We start from the raw sequence: 12,981 nt of genomic DNA on the forward strand, positions 1-12,981 counted from the left end.
CCATTACCAGGCGTGGGCTACTTTCTGCATCTTCCTCGTTAAGCGCCTACCTGTTCCAGGCCCCCATTCTCCAGCGTTGGTGGGAGGCATGGGCTCAGCTATAGAAGGGTCGTGGCTCCCTTCTGTTTCCTTGAACTTCAAGGGTTAAGCCAGTTTTTGGACAGAAAATATATATATATACTATAGATTTCTATCTATTATATAATTTATAATAATATGTACTATAATGTATAATAATAAATACATAAATAATTGCTATATAATAATAGATCTGGAAGATACCTCATCCAGGGAGCTCTCCAGGGTGGTGGCCACTGCATGTCAGAGCCTGGGCCCATTAGGAAGTCGACACTTCCAGGTGTGGGGGAGTGTCCTGTTCTATGATATCCTGTCTGCAAACTGAGTCATCTGAATTGAAGGGAATTATTTCTGATTTCTTCTGACCAGCTGACTCAGTTCTGCAAGGGAAACGGAAGGGCACCCAGGGTAAAGAATGGGTTCCCATGGGTGCAGACCACAGCAATCCAGGGCATGGCCTTCACAACTACAGCGCTTCATCTAGCTTCTCTCTCATCCATGCGTTATTAGCCACGTTCTTCAGCTCACTGCGAATTCTCCCCAACTTTGTCTAGCCTGGATATGAGGGATGGCTCAGTGGGCATCCCGCTGTTGATTCCATGAGAAGTAGAGAGTGACCAGTTACACCTTTAAACATAACAGCCACAGACGGCACATTCATGTGTGGTGTTGGGGCTGCTGGACTGGGATGGTGATGCTGAAACTCTGCTCAGCCCAGACAAGAATGGGACTAGCTGGGGACCTGCTGGCTTGTTGCTTGCAAAGCGGCCTACATTCTTTTATTTTTTTTAATTAATTTCTTTATTCATTTGGCATCCCAGTCTAAGCCCCCTTCCTCCTCTCCTCCTGGTCTCACACTCCCTTCCTCTTCCCCCATCCTCCTTCCCCTACTCCTCAGAAAAAGAGAGTCCCCCCCAATACACCCCAGCATATGAAGTCGCATCAGGACTGAGCATATCCTCTTCCTCGGTGACCTGGCAAGGCAGCCCCACCAGGGGGAAGTGATCCAAAAGCAGGCAACAGTGTCCTTGTCAGGGACAGCCCTCACTCCCCTTACTAGGAGACCCACAAAAGAAAGACCAAGCTGACCATAGGCTATGTATGTGTAGGGAGCCTAGGTACAATCCATGCATAGTCCTTGGTTGGTGCTTCAGTCTCTGCAAGAGCCCCTGGGCCCAGGTTAGTTGGCTCTGTTGGTCTTCTTGTGAAGTTACTGTCCACCTCAGGGCCTTCTATCTTTTCCCCCAGTCTTTCACAAGGCTCCCTGAGCTCAACCCAATGTTTGCCTGTGAGTCTCAGCATCTGTTTTCATCCATTGCTGGGTCGAGCCTCTCAGCGGACGGCTATGCTAGGCTCCCATCTGCAAGCATAGCAGTGTTGTTCATAGTGTCAGGGGTTGGCTCTCTCCCATGGGGTGGGTCTCAGGTTGGGTCAGGCATTGGTTGGATATTCCCTTAATCTCATTTCCTTCATTATTATTATTATTATTATTATTATTATTATTATTATATTTATTACAGTTTATTCCCTTTGTATCCTAGCTGTGGCCCCCTCCCTCATTCCCTCCCAACCCCACCCTCTCTCCCTCTTCTCCTCCTAAGCCCTTCTCCAAGTCCACTGATAGGGGAGGTCCTCCTCCCCTTTCATCTGACCCTATTTCATCAGGTCTCATCAGGACTGGCTGTATTGTCCCCCTCTGCAGCCTGGCAAGACTGTTCCCCCCTCAGGGGGGAGGTGGTCAAAGAGCCAGCCACAGAGTTCATGTCAGAGACAGACCCTGTTCCCATTACTAGGGAACTCACTTGGATACTGAGCTGCCATTGGTTACATCTGAGCAGGGATTCTAGGTAATATTCATGAATGGTCCTTGGTTGGAGTATCAGTCTCAGAAAAGATCCGTGTGCCCAGATATTTTGGTACTGTTGTTCTCCTTGTGGAGCTCCTGTCCTCTCCAGGTCTTACTAACTTCCCCTTCTTTCATAAGATTCCCTGCACTCTGCCCAAAGTTTGGTTATTAATCTCAGCATCTGCTTTGATATACTGCTGGGTAGAGTCTTTCAGAGGCTCTTTGTGGTAGCCTTCTGTCCTGCTCCCTGTTTTCTCCTTCTTCCAATGTCCATCCTGTTTGTCTTTTTGAATGAGGATTGATTGTCCTACCCAGGGTCCTCCTTCTTGCTTGGTTTCTTTAGGTATACAGATATCCTATATTTTATGTCTAGTATCTACTCTTAAAACACCATAGCCTTCAGTAGCTTTGCTCAGCTAAATGGTCGTGTTGCTGTCTGAACACCAGAGGGCAGTGCTGTCCTGTTTCTAGGCTATTAGCTTGCAGCTCTGCTCTGTGTCAAAAATCTGACAGATCTGGCATCTTGTAATAAAGCCAAATGTTTTAATCCAGACAAGGAATTCTTGGCCCTTTGCAGTACATTCAGGTAACTATCAGTGAGATGCAGCAGAATCTTTCGTAAGGTTGGTTTAAATACCTTCTAAAGAGCAGAGTTTTCCGGGAGGAGGAGCAGGTAACTGATTCTATGGAGGGGAAACTTTAAGCCTTCTGCGAGGAAGCTTCAAGCAGAGGCTTTTGTGAACTCTGCCAGGAGAATTATCTCAGAGTCAAGTGTTGGTTCTTCATTCTCGGAAGGGCCACAGAGAATGGCCACTCTCAGGCCACTGTCCCCCACAGACTTTTGGTTCTCTCCTGATGAACCTAATTTGAGAGAGAGGTGGTAGGAACTTCTGAAAATTATCGCCTGGGGGGAAATTATTCACGTGGTGGTGGTAGCGGAGGTGCCTTTGGCGTTATGCCTGATCCATGGTCCCTTCTCTCTCTCTGCACCTCAATGCTGCAGCGGCCAGAAGATCCAGCTACGAAGTACGTGAGAAGAAGCCATCACGGACTGCGCTCTCCAGAACACGAGCCGAATAAATCTTTCCTACCTGAAGTTGTTTAGGTTAGGTATTTTGCAGGAGTGCTGAGAAAAATAAGGACTATTTCCCCTGACCAATATTGTTCCCAGAGTGTCCATCTTAATGACTCCTGCACATTGGTGGTGGGTCCTTGCTTTGGGAGGGTTTCATTTTTGTGAATTTGATCACAGCCGGAGACAGGCTATAGAGGAAGTACTTACTAAGCAAATGAAAACTCCAGTAAGACTGGTATGTGTGTGTGTGTGTGTGTGTGTGTGTTGTGCATGTGCGCAAGCGAGAGTGTGCACATCTGAGTCTTTGCACTGCAGTTTGTTGTTGTGTAAATAGGTTAAGCTTCTCATAAATGAGACTCACTGGGCTATGGAAGCAGTTCTCAGCAGGATGTTCACTTAGAATCATTTTGTGTGAAAGTTTGTTTCAAAACAGTTGTTCTGAAAATAATACCACCATTGGGTGGTGGTGGCACATACCTTTAATCCCAGCACTGAGGAGGCAGAGGCAGGAGAATCTCCAAGGTTGAAGCCAGCCAGGTCTACACAGGGAGTTCCAGGCAGCCAGGGCTACATGAAGTAACCTTGTCTTGAAAACCCAAAAGAAAACAAACAAACAAAACCCCCAAAACAACAACAGATTTTTAAAAAAAAACTTATTTTTTTCTTTTTTTTGGGGGGAGGGGAGTAGGGTCTCTCTGTAGCCCTGAATGACCTAGAACTCACTATGTAGACAAGGCTGGCCTAAAACTCACAGAGATCTGCCTGTCTCTGCCTCCTTGAATGCTGGGATAAAGATGTGTACCACACTGCCTGGCTTTATTATTATTATTATTACTATTATTATTATTATTAAGAGGATTGTATCATCACATCCATGTAGAGGTCAGAGGACAACTGTCTTGTGTCAGTTTTCTTCTTTCATTGTGTGGTTTTGGCATGCAATTGAGGTCGTCCAGCTCAGCTCCAAGTGCCTTTCCTCTATGAGCCCCCAAACCACATTTTAAAATTTACCCTATTATTTCTTTTATTTTTTGAAATTATAATTACATCATTCCCCCTTCCCTTTCCTCCCTTTAAACCCTCCTCATTCTCTTTCAAACTCATGTCTTTTTTTTTTCCTTAAAACAAGACACGTTGTTACATGCATGTAAGTATAGGTATGTGTAGGCATTTACATACATATATTCCTAAATATAACATGCTTAGTCTGTATAACATTACATGTATGTTTTCAGGGATGACCGTTTGGTGTCAGATACCCAAACAGTGTGCTCTTTCACGGGGAAGACTATTTCTCCTGTTCTCACATTCCACAGCAGAGATTGCATGCTATCAGCAGACTCCCCATTGAAACCTGTCCTACCCTATGGGACATCAACCTTCCCTGTGAGGCTGCTCTCAAGGCTGCTGACGGGTCTTTCCTGACATCTTGTCAGCCAATCCATTAGATAGAAAAGAGGCCATCTTCCTCAATGTCATTTAGAAAGATGCTGGCAAAAACAACAACAACAACAACAACAAACTTGTTTGGCCTACTACTACCTGGATGGTCCCCCTCAGATATGTAAACACAAAGAGGAACCCGTTGGCCTTGAGCAGTGGGTAAGTGCTATGGTTTGTATATGAAATATTCCCCAAACGGTCATATTTTGAAAGCTTGTCCACTGGGTCATTAGATCACTCAGAGTGCTGGTGGATTAATTCTTTCAAAAGATCAGACTGAACAGACCATTAAGAAGTGGAGGCTGGCTTCATAAAGCAGGTCACTTAGAAGGACAATCTTGTTCTGGTTCCTTCCTAGTTTGTTTTTAATTCCTGGCTGGCATGGAATGGAGCGATTTTGTTATACTGTGCCCTTCTGCCTATGTGTTGTTCCACTATGCCATGGGTCTACAGTGACAGAGGGAGCCCATCAGGAATTGAAACCTCTGAAGCCCCAAGCCCAAACAAACCTTTCATCCTTTAAGTTGTTTTCCTCGGGGTATTATTTGTCCCAGTGATCGAATACTGAGTAACAGCAAAATGGCACTCTGTGTCCAAGCTACGATATTCTTCCCAATCTCCTTAACAAGCAGTTTGAGAAGAGGCCAGAGGGCATGAACACAGCTGAAGCAGGTTCTTGTGGGAAAAGAAATAAGCCTCATGGTCCTTCCTTTCTAACAGGCTGAGATGCTCCGGGCTAAGTTCACAGGCAGAGAAGACCCTCAAGGCCTCATAGAGAACTCACATAAAAGGGGGGGGCAGTTTATTTTGGCCCAGTGCACATGTGAGTCTTGGAGTCACTCTTGACCTTGACATCCTGTTCGAAAAGGCAGAGCTGAGACCAATGCCTGAGCATTGGTCTAAAGCAAATGTGCAATGTCCTTGGTGAATAGTAAAGTACAAGAGGGAGAAAAAAGATGGGCTCCCTTGAGCTCAATAAGTCTCAAGTTCTTGGACCGTTCAAGCAGAGGTGGGAAGGAGGTGAGACTAGAGAACAGGAGGAAATGGAGAGTCTACTCGGAAGATTGCTTGATTTTGATTTCGTTTCTGGTGCTGAGAATCAAACCCAGGGCCTTGCTAAGCAAGAATGCCACATCCCCAAGTCCTAGTTATTTGATTATTTAAAAGGGCTTGAGGCCTTTAGACACTGGCTCGAAGAGGTAGTTCATGCCAGAATCACTGGAATGAGTTAAAATTTGGAAATGTTCGGTAGCAAAGAGCTTCATTGTTTACCTATGGCTTGGAATGTAGACCCCTGAAAGCTATTTCTTTCAGGGAAGGAGTCTCAGTGTGGAATCTAAGGAGTTGTATGAAGGGATTAACTTTTGAATTCGTCCAGTCCTTGCCGAACCATCTAGCCAGGACAATTCAAGAATGCTGAGCACCATCTTTGTGTTCTGCTTAGAGTAAGTGCGCGCATGCTCCAGAGAGGGTGAGCTTGACCCTAAAGAACGTGGAACAGCCAGAAGCTGAAATCGCCTTCGGTGACTGTGACTAGAAACTCATGGGCTTAGTTAAAGCTGCTGACTCACGGGTTTTTCCTTCAGCCATGCTGACGCTACCAGTGTGATTGCCACTGAGCTCATCCTGGAGCCGAGGTTGAGCTGCTGGTACACAGCTGGCACATCCACTGGCTAATGAATATCACCACCAGCAAGCTGATGGAGTGACGTGGTGAGCCAAAGAGGCCTGCATGTTGAAGCACATGCTTCCTCACTCAGAAGGCTCTTGCAACATGTTTTAAAGGTCACATGTTTTTCAGAGTGAAGCTTTTTAAAATTTATTTATTTATTTATTACAATTTATTCACTTTGTATCCCAGCTGTGCCCCCTCCCCCTCATCTCCTCTGGGTCCCACCCACCTTCCCTCTCCCTTCTTATGCCCCTCCCCTAGTGCCCTGGTAAGGGAGGTCCTCTTCCCCTTCTATCTGACCCTAGCCTATCAGGTCTCATTAAGGCTGGCTGCATCATCTTCCTCTGTGGCCTGGCAAGGCTGCACCCCTCTTAGAGGAAGGTGATCAAAGAGCCAGCCACTGAGTTCATGACAGACCCAATCCCTGCCCCCTTTACTAGGGAACCCACTTAGAACAGGACAGGAACCTTCCACAGGGGGCCTCTGAAAGACTCTACCTATCAGGGTATTGAAGGAGATATTGAGACTCATAGCCAAACTTTGGGCAGAGTGCCGGAATCCTTATGGAAGAAAGGGGAGATAGGAAGACTTAGAGGGGACAGGAACTCCATAAGGAGAACAACAGAGCCAAAAATATTGGGTCCAGGAAGGCCTGCAGAGGCCAATACTCCAACCAAGGACCATGCATGGAGAGGACATAGACTCCTTGCTCAGGTCACATGCTTTTAAAACTAGTTTCTAAGGTAAAGATATTTATTGGATATCCGTAAGAGGGAGAATAAGAAGCACGCAGTTAAAAACAAACCCTCAGAGAACATGGCTGTGTTTGTTTGGCTCTTACAGATTAAACAGCATAGTTCTGAATATTCAAACTCTCTCTTTTCTTTGCTTGTTGTTGTTAATGCTGCAGATCAAGCACAGGGCCCCCGTACATGGGAAACTCTGCCATTGAGCTGTAGTCCCAGCTGGATAGCATATTTTATATCGAGGTCAACATGCCTTCCCCAGGAATTTAACCCGATTCAAAGGAAAATAATACACTTTTAATTTCAGCACATTTGTAAGGGTTCATGTGTAACTAGTGGAGGATGGCCCTTGTGGTCAGCTCCATCATTCTAAAAGGCATTGCTGTGTGTTTCACGTCTCTGTGGTGTCTGTCGGAGAAGAAACAGAAAGCCAATGCGGTTTATATAATAAAAACACAGGATTGATATATTTATCAGGAGGAAAGAATGGGAATGGAACCAGAAACTGGTGACTGGGGCTGGGGAGTTGAGCTTACCAATGAGATCACAGAAGTTGTTCAAAACAAAGACCTCTAGTACTGTCCATGAGTTGTCTGCTGGGCCATACGGCTGATTCACTTGTGTACACCTGTGATACAGCTCGCCTGTATGTGGCAGCCTGGACACTAGGGGAAACAAAGGCCAGGAGGATGATAATTACATTCCAGGCAGGACTGCAAGATGAGATGGCCATGGGGGAAAAAGAATACAGGGAGGAACACAGCATTGGGATGAAAGGAAATAGGGAAGTTCTCCTCCAAGAAACCCCACAAATGTCAGAAATAGGCAGGTTATAGTTTCCCACTGGAAAGTCCAGAATTTCCACAGTTAAATGCTAAAGAAAGGCCTCGGTGGCACAATTCACCAGAATCACCAGTACTAAGATGGTCAGCCATTGAGTCACATGTTCACTCTGTAAGAATTCATGTGGATTTTGCTCACTAAATTCCTTACAGGTGAAAGGAATTTCACCTGATTCTCAAGCATGTTAGCACGCCCCAGAGCTACCCAGTCTGAACTGCATTCTTCTAGAGCAATGCATTTGAAACATAGCAAACTGATAAGCAAGAGCTAGGGATACCAAGGTTAAGTTTTCCTGTCTACATATTTGAGTTACAAGAGAGTCTGGAATTAAGAAAAAAAAATCACATTGAACAGTTGCAGTGAAGATATATTCCAGCTCTTTGTGGGGGAGAACGGCAGCTTGAATTAATTGGTCCCTGTGATTGCTTTTCTTTTCATCTCCAGCCATGGAAGAAAGATAACCACAGGACCGTAGTGATTATAGTCATCGGGGTGATTTGCTAAAGGTAAACCTAGCTGGTGGAGTCCTAGGGGTTCTGTAAACATTTTGTCAGCCTGCACATTTTGCAGACAACTTTTAAGGAAACATCAGCTTGTTTAACAGGGCTTCCTTGGGTAAGCTCTGTCCTTGGAGATACTGGCTCCGGCCTTTAATCCCCCTCTCATTTAAGCTGATGCCGCTAATATTTTCTTTTTTCAGTCATCAATCATGTGGTCAGTGCAACCTGTCCTGTGGAAATCTGAAAGCTCTGGTGAGGGCTGTGGGGCTTAGTGCTCAGGATGGTTTACCAGGAGATTGGTTGGTAGCAAAGAACAGCCTCCTGCTGCTGCCACATAGAACCCTCACTCTTTCCTCCATGGAATCACAGCATCTTCAAGACAGGTGGGCAACTGGGTAGAAAAGTGAACAGGAAACGCCTTTACTATTGGAAGCATGTACTTCAAAGAAATCAGTGAGGTTGCTGGTGTTTGCCAGCTTCTGAATTTCTAGCTATATGCAAGCTAAGAAGTGTTGGGAAAGTCATCCCGAAGAAACTGATGAAACTAATTATCTGCATCTATCAGTAAGGCTTTCACAAGGCCAGACATGGTGGCCCAGGCAGCTAATCCTAGCTCTTGGGAGTAGTGGTGGAGGGTAGGCGGAGGCAGGGGGATCTCTCTGAGTTTGAGGCCAGCTTGGCCTACACAGTGAGTTCCAGGATACCCAGTGCAGCATTGAGAGGCCTGTCTCAAAAACAGGAGAGATAGAGAAGGAGTGAGAGACTCACAAACATACACACGTGTGCCAACTGGACTTAAAGTTCTCAAGAGAATATTGGTTTGCATACAAAGCACATATATATCCCTTCCCTTCCCATCCATATCAGAAGCCATTAGACATTACACATCATTACACCATTAAGGACTCACCCTCATGGCATAGCGCACGACATGGCCTAGAGCAGCTGTCATCCGGCCACAGTATCAAAGTTAGCTTCAGGGGGCTGGAGAGATGGTTCAGAGGTTAAGAGCACTGGCTGCTCTTCCAAAGGTCACGAGTTCCATTCCCAGCAACCACAAACCATCTAAACCACAACCATCTAAAATGAAATCTGGTGCCCTCTTCTGGCGTGCAGGTGTACATGCAAACACACATGGTATACATATTAAACAAATCTTTAAAAAAAAAAGTTAGCTTTAACTCTGCCTAGCTGGGCAGCAATGGCAGCCATCTTTCAGAAGTCCTTCTCCTTTTCACTCCCCCTGAACAAATGTCCTGTGACGTTTGGAAAGGGCACTCATTCTCTACTCCTGGGCTGAACAGGAGCCTGGAGGTCTGGTTTATCATTCTAGTTTTGCCACTAGCTGAGGCTCTGTGAATGGCCTGCCTCTGGGCCTCACTTCTTCTCTTAAAATAATAGGCCACAAGCTTCTATGAACCAGTCTGTGTTCTAAGTGTCTTCCATGTTCACTCCTACCTTTATTATCACTGTACATGGTAAAGGACAGAGGGACAATGTTGGCCCACATTATGCGTGAAGAATTTAAGATGAGGAAGCCTACAGCAAGCAATGCAGCTATAATGGCGGGACCATGATGGAAATCCAAGTAGCATGGACCACTGTCCTATTCGGGCCCAACTAAACCTGATGATGTTTTAGGCTTTTCTCAGATCTATGCTTCTCCTTGTCCTGGTGGCTAGGAATTGCTCCAAATTCCATACCCCTAAATTTTTCTTCCCTGTAGTTCTTTTGTTAAAAAAAAAGTGTCCCATGAAACTAATACTTCTGTGAGAAAAATGCATTCTTCAGAAAAAGGTGTGAATCTGTATGAAGGGGGTTGGGAACCGTGTGAGACAGACAAACAAACAAACAATCCGCTGAAGGAGGTTCCCTTTCTTTATCCCTCACATGTACACACCCCCACTGGCAGGCTCATCAGGTGCTGTGCCTTCTGAAGGAGGCTCGTGTGTCGAAGGAAGGATATGAAAAGAAAACCACAAGACAATCGGAAAGAGTCCACAGTGTGGCTTTGTTCTTTTGTCTCTGATGAAGCTCGGGCTGGCTTGAAGCAGGCTTCGGATGCCAGAAGAAGCCAAAATTTTATAAAGGAGACAGGCCATTTTAAACTTATAATTTCACTAGTCCTGTATTCTCCACCCAAATTGGTATCCTTGGCAAGGTGAGTGCTGCCTAATATTGCTAAAATATAAGCTAACTTTTAAGACAGGGTCATAGTGTGATTCAGAGTTGAATTCATAGCTGTGATATGAATTATCAAAAAAAACAAGCGTACAAACTGTAGTGTTTACTGGACTCAACCACAAAACGTACAGGGAAGAAATCAGTATTTATTTGATGTAATATTTTTAAACAAATATCAAATATGTGGAAGAAATAGATTTTTCTCCATATTTTTAGTACCACTGTGAGAAAATAAATCTATTAAGGGATACACTTAAATAAAAGAAAATGTATTTGTTTCAGGTGGCAGGAATTAATTATATTCAAGCTGAAAATACAAGGTTCATACCCTTTGATGATTAAATTAAGACTAATATGAACAGAAAACATTTTCATAAAATATTTTTCTATTTCTTGGGTTTGTAATATAGTTGGATCATTTCCCCCTTTCCTTTCCTCTCTCTCGACCCTCCCTTAGAGAGAACTTCCTTCTCTCTCTAATTGTTATTGCATATATATATATATATATATATATGATTCTTAATACATAAATATAACCTGTCTGGTTTGTATAATGTTAGTTGGATGTATATGTTTTCAGGAATGACCATTTGGTATTGGATAACCGACTGCTGTACTCTTCTCTGGAGAAGACTTTTTCTTCCACTGTTAGCATCCCTTAGTTGCCTGTAGGTGACCAGAAGATTTTAAAATATGCTTCAGGAGTTCAAGGAGAAGAAAATAAGAGAGACTGAATGAGAAAGAGAAGGGGGGATGCAGGAGACAGAGGGGGAATGGGATAAAAACAGGAAAGCCTAGGAAGGAGTGCAGTGAGAGCCAGCAGAGTGAGGTAGACGCTGAAGGAGCTGGTGATGGAAGTCTCAGGCAATAAGGGGACTGGACCTACCAGGAGGGAGTTATGGATGCCATCCCTGCCTCACTGATTGGCAGTGGCATCTGTTTGCACCTTGGTTCTCCTTAGGTTTTGATGCAGTCTGGCTCGAGCCTGTTCCTGAGGGTTGGAGCAGCTCTGCATTCCACCTCAGTGACTGTTGTGCTCTGTGAAAACTGGAAGAGATTAGAACCAGAAAACTCCCCGGGACAGATTAAAGAAACACTAGCTGCTATCTGACATCTGTCTAGACGGAGCTTCATCTCTGCCTTGGCAGATGGGCAACGCTTTTGGCAGAGACATGCAAAGCAGCCAGGATTGCTAAGAGAGGAAAGAAGAAATCAGGGGTGAGTTCCCAGTGGCTTCTTAGGGAATCATGGTGTTTGCCATACAGGATAAAGAAGGCAAGAGAGAATGACCTTGATATTGGTAAGGCCATGCCCACTGGTAATCCTATCAACGTGTGTGCCTTGCCCTGGGGGCACACCTAAAAACTGTACACAGCATGTAAATCTTTAACAGCATCTAAAGTTCTGCAATGATACTTGTTTGACCCAGTAGCGAACACCTAAAGCTGCAAATTACCATTGGAAATCTTACCTTTATAAAAAAGTGAAGACATGCAATGAGATGCCCTTTTGAGGAAGAGGAGGAGAAAAGGGCCATGGGTCCCTAAGCTTTAGACTTAAATATGGGAGCCCGACTAAGTCCCTTCCCAGTTTCTTGTGCCACAGTGCTTCATGTGTAAAAGAAGAGTCTGGGACATTGAGTCTTCACAGTGCTGGCCTGTCCTAACCATCTGTGACTGTCACATCTACGTGGGAAAAGTGGCAGCAGCCTAAAGCAGGGACTATAGCTGAGGAGACACACGAAACTTGCAGCATGCCTAGGTCAAACAATCAAGAATTTGTCATTTGGAGTCCAAGGATTCGTGCTTATAGAAGCAATAAAGATAGCCACTTGGACAGGATCAGTCAGCAAATCACGTCCATGCGGTCCTGAGGACCTGACTTTAATTCCCAGCATCCACATAAAAACAGCTGGTTGATGCCCTGCGTGCCTGTAATCCTAACACTAGGGATGCAGAGACAGGCAGATTCCTGGGGCTTTTTTCAGGTCTCAGCGAGGAGCAGTGCTCTGAGGAATGACCGCAGCATACACCACAACTAAACTTGCTTCTGGCGTTAATTTCCCCGTGTAGGTATTATATGCTGATTGAGAGCAGAGAGAAGAAACAGGAATGATACTGTTAGAGAAGACAAGAAAGGAAGATACATTTTTTTTTTTTATCGAAAGAGAAGGCACATTGTGTCTAGCACTGGTACGATAAGCTTTTCACAAGCGCCTAGAAATTTCCTTTACACATTAATCTTCCCCGACCGTGAGAAAAAAACTGATGTACTGAATTCTAATCTTTACTGAAACGGTCTTATCTAAAAGAAAAACAAAATGAGCAATTGAAGAAGCTTCACATCCCTACAGATGGGTGGGGTAAAAGAAGGGTTAGGTTTTCACCTCAGCAGGGATAATAAGGTTTCTCTTGACATTTGTATAGCTAGGCAGGAAACCACTCTCGTGTTTACTAACAGTTTGCTGTGAGGATAGAAGACCAAAAGGTCAACAATGCAATCAAAAGCTTTCACCTTTTCAGCACAGTATTTTTACAAGCAGACATTTTTGTTTTATTTTATTTTATTTTATTTTATTTTATTTTATTTTATTT

The sequence above is a fragment of the Meriones unguiculatus genome, chromosome 6, assembly GCF_030254825.1.
Source record: "Meriones unguiculatus strain TT.TT164.6M chromosome 6, Bangor_MerUng_6.1, whole genome shotgun sequence".
NCBI lineage: Eukaryota > Metazoa > Chordata > Mammalia > Rodentia > Muridae > Meriones > Meriones unguiculatus.